Below are 14710 nucleotides of genomic sequence, written 5' to 3' on the forward strand. Positions count from 1 at the left end.
GCGTGGCCATCTACAACGGGGTGGGACAATTTGAAATTTCAAATTGTCCCACCCCGTTGTAGATTGCCACGCTGCAGTAATTGTCCGTCCCCCCGTTGAGGCTCTAGTCACTTTTTTATACTACTAACGCGTGTCTGATTTGACTCAGCATTGTTGATGAAATAGTACTTGGCAGACTGTTCTTACTAGAGAGAGACTGACCAGCTTTAGGTCATGTTGCTGATTATCATAAACACAAGTTGGGCATGGTGTTTCTCACCCTACTCGTCAAAACGAAAGACTAAAAACAGAATGATGGCAACATGCTTATAATGCAGAAAGCCTTTATAAAGATCATAAAAATTTCAACTCTGTTTGATTCTGATTTTCCATTAATCAGTGCCGATATGACTTTGGAGAATACTCCAGATAGCTAATGAAATTGGTGTGCAGATCGCAAAATCTTGCAACGCACAGACGCTCAAGAAATTGAGTAAAACTGACGGCCTGCCTGTCTTTTTTTCAGAAACACATTCTGTTAACATTTTCACGGCTCAGAAATCTGGGCGGGCATCGAATGCAGAAAAAGATGCACGTCATAAGAAAGAAGCTTTTTTTATGTCAGATAGTTCTTTATTTTATCAAAGCTATTTTTGCTTGGAATTTGTGAATATGCGAGCTACTTCCTTGATTAGTATGAAAGTGGATGTGCAAGTTCTACCTGTGCATAGCTCCAGGCAGAAGAACTTTCTTGGCACCAGTTCCATTGTGTCCCGAGTTGTTTTAGACTCTGCATGCTTACAGGTTTTACTTACTACTAAATTAACGAAATTTATAAACAGTTGATTACTAAGCCCAAACTAAGTTTAATTGCTATAATGTCTACTCTCATCCTCTGTGGTTGTTGATTTGAATTCAAAGTTTTCTTTTGCAATTTATCAGGGTGATATCCAATGAAGGTGATATTCAGCGTACAAAAAAAAAACAAAAAGTCCACGCAGGTCGTTATGTCTCACTTGAATTTAGAATGTCTTTAGACAATGGAAAGCATGGTTGACAGTCGATTGATAAATGACGCTCTAAAACTACATCAGTCTGTTGTCCAAACAACAATGAAAGAAAGGCTGCACAAAATTTGTTCTTCTTTCAAGCAAAAAGTTTTGCATCAAAACAAAAATCTTAACATGGTTTGATGATCATTTATCAGTAATTATATCTAGCAACTGGTTCTATTAAAAATAATTATTGAATTTTGGCTGGCTGAAATTTAATTTCACTGACCTTTCCTATTTGAGATAATGGAAGTTCAAATTTGGCGGATGGTAACAAAGTCAAGTGAGTGGTTTGTATTACATGTTCGAACGTCTTATAATGTGTAGACAATTGTTTTCCAACAGCAAAAAAAGTCCCTCCATATCTTTCTACAAATTTGGTATCAATTTAGCATTAATTGTTCTCCCAATGACCAGTAAGTTTCATTTGTTGAAAGTTATGCAAACCAGAAGTTTTATGGTACTGAACTGATGATGCAAACGGTTTATATACATTTTGCGGGGGGAAAATTATAGTGATGACAAAGTTCTCAACTAAAGTTTGTTTATCATAGTGTTAACAAAAACCTGTTTGCGTAATTAAACTTTTAGTTAGATGCTGCTTCTAATAAATTTTGAATCAATACTCTGAAGCAATCGAAAGTGAAAATACTTTCTCATCAGCCACATACCATTTTGGTAACTTTTACATCGTCAAGACAAATCAAAGTGGTTTTAGTTATAGTGTGGGACATTATAAACTTGAAACTCTTTCTCCGTTTACTCAATACAGAATTGCTTCTAAGTAAGAGCATTAAGATACTGATACATTCTCACTTTTTCACTAGCTGGGTCAAGCAGGCAATTGTTTTTCTATATATTTTCACAAAAAAGTAGCTGTGATTGGGAGGGAGGCCAACTGATACAGGGGACTAGAAGCTTTAGCTAATCTGTTCATTGGTTTAAATAGTCTACAGCTCTTACGTTGCACAAACAATATTCATTTTCCCGTATTTAGAAATTTTAACAGTAATTTGAGCTGTTTGCAGACTTTTTTAAACTGAATTTGGTAATAACTGATAATTGATCGCTTCTAGTAGATTGCCCACATTAATGGTTAAAAGAAGAAAAATGCCATCTTGATCAGAACAATTCTATAAATTTTGTGAAGAGTCAATTGAATCGTGGGATAGCATTTTCAATCAAAATTTGTAAAAAAAATTGACTTTCTCAAGACGTATTTTTTATGACGATATATCATCGTGCTTCTTGTGCTTCATGACGCACTGTGTCTTGAACTAGAAATATTCCTGAGCAGTAAATTGTTACTGTGTCTTGTATTCAAAATATTATTCTTGAGCAGTAAATTCTGTTACTGTGTCTTGCATCAACGAATTATTGGAGCTGAAATTCAACTGTTACAACCCCAACTTCTGGTATTCTCAACTTGTGAGTACAAACAGCAAAAGCCAACTTAGGTTTAAATTTAAATATTTTTGCACGAACAGGTCTTAGACATATATCTTTGCCTTCGATTTGTTTTTTCTATCGGATTAAAATGGTATACATAAAGAGATCCCGTATTGTGTGATCTGTAGCAATCCAGTTCAAATTGATAGTTGAAAAAACTAAGATCAGCGAATAGTTACGAACTAAAATAGTTAATGCAACGGTAAGTACAGCAGAGCGGATATACAGTTACAAAAGCGAACTGCATAAACGAAGTATCCGGACAGATTTTGTAACCACTCAGAACGAACTGGGCGGTGTAAAACTTTCTTTGGGAAACACAAGGAGAGCAGCCGTTACAATTTGGTCCGCCGACCCGGACAGTGGAATAAACTGCTGTCCAACCCCACAGTCGAAGTGACGAAGTCATCGACGAACGAGAACAAAACCCAACGAGCATTTCAACAACGCAAAGCCAATTAGGCAAAGCAAATAGGAACGTTGAAAAGCAAAACTCAATTAAAGCAAACAAATAAAGGAGCCGTAGAGATTCAAGCTGCAGTCCCGAAGTACACAAGAAGTGACTCCGTCACAGAGTCAAAGCGTTTTGGATCGACAGATCAACAACTTGCGAAATAACTGGATTGAGAAACAGGAAGAAGGTTTTGACCTAATTGAGAATCGAGATCGACCAAGCAAGCTCAAGACTCTTTATCAGCAGATACTGCAATTGGACGATAGCATTCAAAAACTCGTGAATAAGAAAGCTGAGACTCTCCGAGACCCAGATATTTCTTTAAAACGCAAACTTGAGACAGAAAAATACTTTCAATATTTGAACGCAGAGTGGTTACCGTATATCCACGGAGAGACAAACATGTCAAGCCAGCAAAGCCAGTCAACTCTTCATGCCAATGAAGAGCAACCGCCTGCGAACAATGTGCATCAGTTAGAACAAAACGTTGGAATTCCAGAGTTTAACAAAAACCATGGTAACACAAGCAATGCAACGATGAATACGGTTACACGGACAATCAACCAGGATACAGAAAACGCTTCGGAAGCATCTCCAGTGAGACGTCGGGTTGAACAACGAATAAAGGATTTTGAATTTGAATTTGAAAGAAAGTTGCAAATCGAACGAGCCCAATTTGATCGAAAGAAGATGGAGCTAGAAATGCAAATGAAAGAACTAGAGATGCAACATCAGCTTCGGCAAAAGGAGCGAGACCTAGAGCGCTAATTGCAAGGAACAGCATTGGAGAAAGATGACTTACGTTCTCAATCGACTAAGGCGCGTGACAAGTCACCTTTCAATGGGACCCCAAAAGGGAGAGATGTCTCGGAGTGGGCGAATTCGACGAACGACACGCAAACACCAATTCGACCAAAAGCTCGCTTCAACTTCAGCACTGAACGAAATAAGCATAGGCATTACCCATGCTACCCAAACTCTCGTGAACACTCAGTAAGTGCTGAAGAGCGGGATATATCGCCGATAGCTGGAAGGCACTACAACACTGGACATTCAAGCAGTGGTTTACCAAAATTGAGGTTGAAATTTTGACGGAACCCGCTGGAGTGGCCTGAGTGGTCTAGCATGTTCATAGCAACAGTAGATAAACGCACGATTCCCGACTCAGAAAAATTGAGCCATTTGAAGACACTGCTAACAGGCAAAGCAAAATCTGCAATCTCGGGAATGGGCTATTCTGAAGAGTTTTATAGTGCTGCCTGGAACATTTTAGAAAAAAAAATTTGGAAGACCGCATCTGATTATAGGTGCGCAGCTCGAGAGCCTACGAAAAGCTAATCAAGTGAAACCTCATGATTCAACCAGCCTGATTAATTTTTCTGATATTGTATCTAACTTCGTGAATGTGCTCAAAGAGTACAAACACATTGGTGATTTGCAATCAAGTTCGACATTGTACATGGCAGTTGATAAGCTACCTCAAGTTCTTACAGAAAAATGGTGGTTCTACGTCGATGACAAGGACGAGGACTGGCCTAATCTAATCATGTTTGAAAAATGGCTATCACGAATGGCATTCGTGCATGAAGGGTTTTCAGCGTTTAAAGGGGAACAGAAAGAAGAAGACCGACGCAACACAAATAGAGGAAAACGATTCTCGAAGACATCGAACTTCAGTGCAAATTCAAACCTGCAAGAAACCAAGCAAACGCAAAGCGATCAGTGTCCATTAGCCGATGGCACTCATAAAATTTGGAACTGTCCGTCATTCAAAAACATGAGTGTGAATGATCGATACGTGGCAGTGAGGAAAGAACGCTTATGTTATGGATGTCTGGGGAAAGGGCATGCAATCAAAGATTGTAAAGTCCACCCGTGCGGTATAAATGGATGTACCAAAAGGCACAACAGACTGCTACACTCAGAAAACCAAATGGACGAGGGTAGTCGCGCAGTTAACGTGAGCGCAGCAACAATCAACCAGAGTAACCAAGTTACTAGTTTTGTTCAAATATTTCCAGTATCGGTGCAGAGTGGTGGTAACAGGTTGACTACCTACGCTTTCCTCGATAGTGGTTCAACAGTATCATTCATCGATCAAAGTGTTAAGGATCAACTACAAGCCAAAGGCACGGACGTTACCTTGAACATAGCTGGCATACATGGGACGCAAGATTTGAGGACAGAGAAGTTTCCTATCACAATAAAGGGACTACATTCAAAGGTGCATTCAATTGAAGCGTTTGCACACCCATCAATCTCGTTGGGAAACACAACATATGACTACAAGGAGCTGAAGAGCAAATTCAGACACCTGAATGTTCTCACTAACAGAACATTCAACCTGATGGAAGTAGGCATCATACTTGGACAAGATGCCTACGAAATTCAACGTCCATTGGACTACAAGATTGGAACACGAAGTGACCATTTCGCCGTCTTAACAGAATTAGGATGGGAAGTCAGTGGTCCCATGACAGGCAAGAAAAGTCAAAATGTTTGTCATTTTGCCTTCACAGAAGATGTGAAAGTGGCAGAAAATATCCAATCATGGTTGGACATAGAAACTTATGCTTCCAAAATAAATGTTGTAAGTCAATCAAAGAAAGAGCAGCAAGCTCAGAAGTTTCTAGAGAACACGACAAAGTTTACAGGCGAGCGGTACGAAGTGGGCATGCTCTGGAGTCAACCAGAACCCAATCTTCCAAACAACTACGGCTCAGCCCTTGGTCAGCTCTACTCACTGGAACGAAGATTCCAACGAGACACAAAGTTAAAAGAAATGTATCAACAGTAAATTGATACAGATGTTGAAGAGGGATTTGTGAAGATCCTTGGCAAATCGGAAGTCAAAGGCATTTTCGGAAAGGAATCGTATTTGCCACACCATCCAGTACTAAACCCCAACAAACCGGGTAAAGTTCGCCGTGTTTGCAACGCTGCAGCAAAATACAAGGATGTATGCCTAAATGACAAGTTGTTAGCCGGACCCGATCTGCTACACGGGTTGATCGGAACAATATTCAGATTTCGCGAAGGACCAATTGCCTTAACCGCAGATATTGAATCAATGTTTCTTCAAGTGCAAGTTCCTGATCGGGATAAAAGCTGCTTGAAATTCCTGTGGCGACCAACAATGAACGAACCTGTGCAATTTTACGAGTATCAGCGTCATGTTTTCGGAGCAAAGAGTTCACCAACATGTGCCAACTACAATCTGAAGCGAGTAGCGATCGATAACGAAGACGAGTTCCCAATTGCAGCAAAAACAATCCAAAACAACTTGTACAAGGACGATTTCATCAAGTCAGTCGAAACACCTGAAGAATCAATCAAGGTTTTCGAAAAACTGCAACCTCTTCTCTCGAAACATGGATTTGAACTGAAGAAGTGGATCACCAACAGCGACGTGGTAAGCTACGCAATCCCAGAGGACTTAAGATCAATCAACAAAACAACGCAGGTTGAAGTAGAACCCAGCCAGGAGGGGTCATAGGTGCTTGGGCTTCAGTGGACGATTACCGATGATAGTCTACAGGTTTGTAGAGGTACAAGCAAAAAAGTTGAGACCCCAATCACCCAAAGGAAGATCTTATCTCTAGTTTCTTCTCTAGATTTTATCTCTAGCAGCTTCCAGAATTAGCAGAAACCAGCATTGATAGAAGATACTTCAGCACAGCCAAGGACAAATGGGAACATCATGTGTTTGCCGACGCATCTGAAGACACAATGTGCGCTGTGGCATACATACGTTCAAAGCCCAAAGAATACTCAGCAGACTTAGCATTTGTAATCGGAAAGTGCCGAGTCGCACCGATGCGACACCTTTTCATACTACGCTTGGAACTACAAGCAGCAGTGATGGCGGTGAGACTTAAAGAACAGATAGTGAAGGAACACGAATCGAAGATTCAGAGTTGCAACTTTTGTTCAGACTCCACTACTGTTCTGCAATGGATTCATAGCTCCCACCGTAAGCAACAGGTGTTTGTTGCAAACAGAGTGGCTGAGATTTTGGACACAACTAATGTTTCACAGTGGAATCATGTGAGTGGTATTAACAATCCAGCTGACATCGGGACACGAGCGATCAATGTTGACGAACTTAAGAGAAGTGAATGGCTCACTGGGCCGGCCTGGTTGATGCAACGAGAGAACGAATGGCCTGAACAGTTGAATTTAACATTTGCTTCAGACGAACAAAACGACGAAATGGTTTTCTCAGCAAAGGTTGAAGAGAAGAAGCTGATTGTTCAGTGGGAACGATTCAGCAATTTCAATCGACTTGTAATTACAATGGCATACGTACAGCGCCTATTTAGAAAACACAAACTGGCAACAAAAACACTAAGTGTTGAAGAAGGAGAGGTAGCACAAGCAAACATTTTCAGGCTACTGCAGCGAGAACAGTTTGCTGAAGAGATGAAATCTCTCAAGACTGAAAAGGAAATTCCAAAAAACAGCAAAATCCTCCAGTTTTCACCATTCATTCACCAGCAAGGACTTATTCGTGCCCAGGGCAGAATAGGTAAAAGTCAATTGAACTTCGAAACCAAGCATCCAATACTGTTACATTGGAAGCACCATGTAGTTGAATTATTCTTGCAAAATGAACATAAGAATAATCATCACGAAGGTACTGAACACGTCAGAAACATAGTTCAGCAGAAATTCTGGATCCTAGGCATACGAAATGCTTTGAGATCGATCGAAAACAAATGCATTAGATGTCGAAAGGGAAGAGCCCAAACAAAGGCACCAGTAATGGCAGATCTACCTGAAGAACGATTAGTCGCATCAACATTATTTTCGAATGTGGGCGTAGACTATTTCGGACCATTCACAGTAAAGATTGGTCGAAGAAACAAAAAGCGTTGGTGCTGTCTATTCACATGCTTTACTGTACGTGCGGTACATATAGAGATTGTACCAAAACAAGACACTGATAGTTGTCTGAACGCAATCATGCGATTCATTGCTCGAAGGGGCAAACCGGTCAAAATGATTAGTGATAACGGGACAAACTTCGTTGGAGCTGAAAAAGAACTGGCAGAGTATATAGCAGCATGGAACAAGGTGCGAATTGAAGAACATCTGATTCAACAAGGTATCAGATGGAAGTTCAACCCACCTGCAGCACCACACTTTGGAGGAGTGTGGGAAAGACTGGTTAGGAGTTGCAAGAAGGCAATGTACGCAGTGCTGGGCAATCGATCAGTCACGGAGGATGTTCTGTCAACCACGATGTGTCTTGGTGAACAGACGCTGAATGCTAGACCGCTGACACAAGTCAGTTCTGATGCTACCGATTTGGAAGCTATTACTCCAAACCATTTCCTACATGGCAACAAGAGCCTTTGTTTACCGTATCTATCAGGTGCAGAGCAATTTGTTGATCATAGAAAGCTCTTCCGACAAACACAAGCTTACGCCGACCTCATCTGGGACAGATTCCGTAAAGAGTACTTGCCAACGTTGAACAGTCGTAAGAAATGGCAGACCACAACGGACAGAAGTCTTCAGCAGGGTGGTCTTGTGTGGTTAGTGGAACACAGTGACAAACGTGGAAATTACAATCTGGGTCAAATAACCGAAATATTTGAAGGTTCCGACGGAGTGATTCGATCAGCGACAATCCGAACGAAAGATGGATACTACAAGAGACCAGTAGTGAAGCTCGCTCCAGTGCTATCAATGGACGAAGATGTTTTCACGAAGTAAAACAGGGCCGGCGATGTTGGAGCTGAGCTCGCTAAGCTTGTGTAGGCGGGAAAATAGAAACAAAACACTTTCTTTTGTCCTAGTCATTTAATAGTTATAGTTATAGTTCTAGTTCTAGTTACAGTTTGTCACGTGAGAAAAAAGAGAAAAGGGGGAAATAACAAAAGCAACACACAGAACTCAACGTAGTAGCCGCAGAAAACGGCTTAAAGTATAACTCAGCAAAATATTGCAAAACAAATTTTCTTGAGCAGTAAATAACGTGTTACTGTGTCTTGAACTAGAAATATTCCTGAGCAGTAAATTGTTACTGTGTCTTGTATTCAAAATATTATTCTTGAGCAGTAAATTATGTTACTGTGTCTTGCATCAACGAATTATTGGAGCTGAAATTCAACTGTTACAACCCCAACTTCTGGTATTCTCAACTGGTGAGTACAAACAGCAAAAGCCAACTTAGGTTTAAATTTAAATATTTTTGCACGAACAGGTCTTAGACATATATCTTTGTCTTCGATTTGTTTTTTCTATCGGATTGAACTGGTATACATAAAGAGATCCCGTATTGTGTGATCTGTAGCAATCCAGTTCAAATTGATAGTTGAAAAAACTAAGATCAGCGAATAGTTACGAACTAAAATATTTAATGCAACGGTAAGTACAGCAGAGCGGATATACAGTTACGAAAGCGAACTGCATAAACGAAGTATCCGGACAGATTTTGTAACCACTCAGAACGAACTGGGCGGTGTAAAACTTTCTTTGTGAAACACAAGGAGAGCAGCCGTTACACAGATAAAACAGAAAATAAAAAGTAGTTGCACTATCTTGTGAAAACTATTCAAAATGACCTTCCTCAAATCAGCTCAATTTTGATACTTAATTTTTATATGCAATTAAATTAATAATTAGTTAATGCTCCGTCAACATCCAATTATGGGTGGTGGTCAAGCAAGCCGATAGGCAAGCAAGCCGAATTTTGAAAATGAGGGAACCTAAACCGAAAAAATTTAGAATACCGGCGTTTTAAGTTGCCCCTGGTGGGCCGGTGGGCGCGCTTCAAGGCTTCGCAGCGATAACCGGCCCGCGGATTACGGATTATATCCCACAGCAGATTTGAGGCATGGCCATGGACAGCGGTCCGCTGAGGCCCGTACCCACTAGATGTCTGAAAATTGACGTATTTTTGTTTCTTTGGTGCATTGGAATACATTATGCACTATAAAACCGTGCGCAGTGTTGATTGTAATGGTTAAAAATGTATTATTTTTTAATAGATTACATAACTTTTGGCTTGCATTTATGTCGGCTTACTTTTATTTTGGCCTACTTTGCATTCACCTCAATTATGACAGACAAAAATAAAATTAAAATAAGGTCTGGTATGGTCTCATTAAACATTGTCAAAACCTAAAGTTGCAATGGTCATTACTCTGGACTCCAGAGTATATTGGACAATTAATAAATGTACCAACAAGGCATCGCAAAAACTAATGAGGTCTTTTTGATCTTAATTTTAAAACCTCCTTCTCTTTTTCACAAAAAAAAATTATGTCAGAGTCAATCCCAGCAACTTACCAGAGCACAAGCTGCTCATGGGTGCTTACCTAATTTGTCGCCTGGAATAAAAAAATACACGTCAAAAAATTCATAAGGAAAATCATTTTTTCACATTCCTACGCCAAACTTTTTTGAAATGTTCGATATCTAGGATCTTGTTAGTTCGTGTTTTTCTATTGATATGCATATTGCATATGTTATTCACCTCCAAACTTTTTTATACCTAAATATTTAATTTTTACTCATTTAATAGTTCATTATAAAAGCTTAATTTAAAGTAAATTCAAGGCACTTAACCCAAAAAGCGGGTGATCTTTTTGTAGTTGCGCTTCCTCCTACATTTACGTCTTCATAAGTTTCAATATTTTTCGATTCCATCAACGAACAAGATTAAGATTATCTGCAAAAAATGAGACTGAGACTTGCGAAAGTCAGTATGTCATTGTAACTGCTTGGACAGCCCCCCCCCCCCCCATTAAATATATTTGTATACAGATGGTGGTAATTTGGCTTCCAATAATTATCAAAACGGTTAAACTACACATGGGGATCAGTAAATAAGTAACCCATCCACATGCTGATGGGAAAGACTGTCATTCTCGATATCAGGTTTTCTTGGTACCTTATATTTATTAGCTGTCAGTTTCAGATAATTTTTACTTGTTGATTAAGAACATTCAAGTCGAAATAGGTTTTAACACACTACATAAAATTAAGGTAATTTTACCTTAAAAAACATCCTAATTCACCTTAACTGTTAAGGTAGATTCGCCTTTCCTTAACTCACCTTAACTAACCCTAACTTCACCTGAATTTTACCTGAAAAGAGAAATCCTCACTACCTTAAAAAACCTTAAATTTTACTTATCAACGGTTTATCTTAACTCCGTTAAGGTAAAAATACCTTAACTTTATTTAGTGTGAACTAACCTGATATCTCGCCTTTTTCCTTCAATGTTCAATCGCGCTTATCCGATTGTAAAACTGCAATGGCTAAATTTGAGACTCAATATTGAGATATTTTCCAAAATAGAAACCAAATTCATTAGGTCTGACATTTGTTTTTTTTTCTATAATCAATACTAAATTTAAGGTATGCTTGGTTGGGGAAATCATGGTTGAAATCATTTCTAAGTTCAGTCGATTCTCAGAAAATTTTCTTCCGATCAGACTTGTGCCCACAAATCAACATGGTGCCCACGCAATTGAATATTTGCCTTTTATTTGTTCCCCAGAAACCCTCACAATCGGGTCTTCAAAATTTCGTCAACATCAACCCACACAATCGGGTTGAACGGAAGAAATGAGCATTGTCCCCACTCATTGGGTGACAAACAAATTCGCGCACAGCAATAACTGGGCAACTAAAATTGGGAGAGCCAAGACTGTAAATTAACCATTGTGGGGCTGAGGGTGTTGTCGCAGGAATGAGTCTCATAACAGGGGATCTCTGGCGATCAGCATTGTGGCTGAACATCTCATTAAAGTCACTGAGACTCCTTGAGATAACCGATTTGTTCAGGTTTGTGGACAATGGATTGCGCTTTGTCATGAAAATAAAGAACACGATTAAGGAACTGAATCTAAATGTGGCAATAGCCATAATGAGAATCAAAATCATCATAAAATTTGTTTTTCATTCAATATTATTAAAAATGATCTTTGATTCCGACTCTCAGCGTTGAACTACCTTAACACAATTACTTTTTAACTAGCTCGATCAAGCAAACAACCCCTATTCCTATTTACATAAGATTCTGATTTCTTTGTTTTTCAATTTGGGACTAGATTCCACTTTATTTCAGCCTATTCTGACTGCTTCTTTATTACAGCTCAGGAGACTACATAAGGGACTCGATAATTGAAATAAAATTTTAAATAGTGATATTTGTTCTAGTTACAGGATGTTTTGTTCATGTGCTGAAGCAGCAGCAGTCATATGTGGGGGCAAGGTGTCTAATAGGGATGGCACGGCTATATATCACTATGGCAAAAGATCCAAGTTGATTAAGTTGTCATGCTAGAAGGTGAAATTGAGTCACCTCTCAAAGATCCATATTTGGTAACTTCTGCGGAGAATAATTGACGAAAACTGCTCAGTTCAACCAAGAAGTTTTGAAACGAGTAACAACCCCACCCAATACAAAGAAATGACTCAAAAACCTCTGCTTTTTATTAAAGGAGAGGAATCGAAGACATCAATTTTCAATCAATTAAAAAGACAGTGACAAATATTTTTCAACCGAAAAAATGAGTCGATATTGATTTTGTACTTTATAATTGTCTCATTTTTTCCTGAATGACTTGTAGTTCTGGAAACGGGATGTTCAACTTGACAATATCAAGTATATATTAATTTCTACACTAAAGGCCACCTAAGACTGAAAAATTGGTTTTTGATTTCTTTTTTAGCACAGTACTACATCGAAATATACTGCATCCAGTGGAAATTTTTGCACTGCTGAAATTGATTGGACAGTTGCAACACAGTCTTTTTTAATTTGCGTTTCATGCCTCAAAATTTTATCAATTTTGATATGCAAATCGTTGTGTTGGTAAATGTTCGTTCAGTCGTCAACGATTATACAGACGAAATCCGCGTTAACTTTACCGTGCGGAAGAATATAGACGCAAACCCGTACAAAAAGACAAAATAAACAGCGCAAAGTAACGATGCCATTACACAAACTGTCAAGTTGACTTGGTCAACATTAACAGTCTTAGTAAAAGAGCCAGATTTTGTTGCAAATTTTTTCTGTCTTCATTGTGCTCTTCTGGGAGAATTCCTCTTAGAAGGAGACAAAGTCATAAGAGTAAGAAAAGAACTATGTACTGTTTTGTGAGAGCACTGATAACTGATAAATCGTGTATATAGATAACCTAATGGGAGTAGGAGATGAAAATAATGTAAGAGAGATGATGCATTGCGAGGAGTATCCGGAAGCTTTTTGCGCACAGCTCTAATCTCATCTCATTTCACTAACTTTAAAAAAGAAGGTTTTTAGTGGTTCTTTCCTAAATGTCCTCTCTCATTGAATGCGGTCCCATTTTCACTTGCTCTTTGAGGAAACAAAATTTTAACCGGGTCGCGCGATTGGTCTGTTCAATCAGGCTGAAATTTTACAAAAACGTTAACGCAAAGTAAGCGGATATTTTTCCGCCCCCATTCCTCTTAGTGGAGTGGGCATATTCACAACACATGTGCTATTTCAATTCACTGTAAAATGCTATGTAATAACACTTAATTTGTAAGTTAGGGTCATTAAGATACTGGGGGGCGGCGAATTGATAGATCTGAATTTGTGGCAAAGAAAAACCCGGGTCACCAATCGTACAATTTTCTTTGATTTCGTACTAGGTCACACGTTATTTGTATTATTTCTTATTAGTCAGACATGGATCATACAAAAGTTAAAACCTTCTTTCAAAAGGCTCCACTCGTTTTGTTCTATCATATTGACACTGAAAAAAAACAATGAAGGATGCAGAATGTGTTGAAAAGTTTTTTTCTGTGTAATCATAGTAGGTCGTATTTGATTTGCATGATTTCTTAGTATTGACGCAGGATCATTCAAAAAAATAATGATACAAGTAAAAAAATCAATTACTGAGTTTCAGGATAAACCAATAAAGTCATAATTGGCACTTCCATTGTTTAAAAATGTCAAATTCAAAGTTGAAAGTTGATTTGAAGAACCGACTGTGATTTGTTTTCACGTTTTTGCGCTAACGGATTCCTTGTTGCTCTTATAGGACTTCTCAGGTGTCATTTGGAGACCTTTCGGCTTCAATTAAGTTTCCTATACGGATCATACAAATTTTTATTGATTTCCTACTAGGATCATATATGATTTCTTTGATTTCATATTAGGTACATATACGTTTTCATATAAAAACTTATTGGTTCCATCCTTACGGCCTTCTCCACGTCGCGGCTTCATTGAGTTTTGGCAGCGGTTCATATATAATTTCTTTGATTTTATACTATTTTCTTTTTTGATTTCATACTAGGATCATATATGATTTCATTGACTTCGTTAAAGGATCATACATTTTTTTCAGCATGAATTCTTACTTTTCTTGAAGGGATCGTATATGAATTCTTTGACTTCATGCAGGGGTCATATATAAAAATTTGGATATCAATTGGGGTAATATATGATTTCGTTGGTTTCAGAGAAAGATTGTACTGTGAAATCGAGTATGGGCAAATATTCCTTGTATCATATCGAAGAAACTTCAACCCTTGGAAAAAATGCTTAAAAATATAAATGTATGAGTTCATTTCTAAAATGAGCAAGGAATGGGTGATAAAAAAAGGAAAATGAACAGTTGGATTGAGGAAATTTGCTGAAATCGTTCTTGTAGTTTTTCATTATTCATTTGACACATTTCACAGATCGATAGAGAGCTTGTCGCATAGTTTTCATCTTCAGGTAGACTCCACTTCTCACCATGATTCCAATTGATCCGAACATCTGAGACATTAGTAATG

At 38.5% G+C, this 14710-nt stretch overlaps 2 protein-coding genes across 2 annotated transcripts in view; both read right to left on the minus strand.

The window, feature by feature from the left end:
* Positions 1-14710, minus strand: part of LOC142354324 (uncharacterized) — a 498674-nt gene that overhangs the window by 375005 nt on the left and 108959 nt on the right. The gene's annotated exons all lie outside the window — the stretch shown is intronic.
* Positions 1-14710, minus strand: part of LOC142354323 (nicotinamidase-like) — a 496312-nt gene that overhangs the window by 372649 nt on the left and 108953 nt on the right. The window lies entirely within an intron of this gene.

This window comes from Convolutriloba macropyga, chromosome 15, assembly GCF_964194025.1.
Source record: "Convolutriloba macropyga chromosome 15, txConMacr16.3, whole genome shotgun sequence".
Lineage (NCBI taxonomy): Eukaryota > Metazoa > Xenacoelomorpha > Acoela > Convolutidae > Convolutriloba > Convolutriloba macropyga.